Genomic DNA, 414 nt, shown 5'->3' on the forward strand with positions numbered 1-414 from the left:
TCTTCGGGGGAGGGGTGGGCCCCTCCTGCCCCCCCGCGGCACAAAGAACTGACACTGTTGGGGTGCCAACCCCCCCGGTATGTCCCCCCCACGCTGAGTGGGGCCAGGGACCCTCCCCTGCCCACGGAACTTGTCCTTTCTCCTACCAATAAAGCCAAGAGCTGCTGAGCTGTGTTCTGGGGGTGCTCAGGAGGGAATTGGGGGGTCCAGTGAGGGGTGGGGGATGATCCAGTATCGTGCGGGTGTCTCCAGTCAGGGATGCTTCCAGCTCCCGCCGTCATCCCCCTCCTAGTCCCCCCAGTCCTCCCAGTACTGCCAGCCCAACACAAAGCTGCAGACAAAGCTCCTTTGTGATGCAAAGTGGGGCTGGGGGCCCGGCTCAGTCCCAGCTGCCGCCAGGCCCGGCTGGGAGGG

This window comes from Acanthisitta chloris, unplaced genomic scaffold, assembly GCF_000695815.1.
Source record: "Acanthisitta chloris isolate BGI_N310 unplaced genomic scaffold, ASM69581v1 scaffold17715, whole genome shotgun sequence".
NCBI lineage: Eukaryota > Metazoa > Chordata > Aves > Passeriformes > Acanthisittidae > Acanthisitta > Acanthisitta chloris.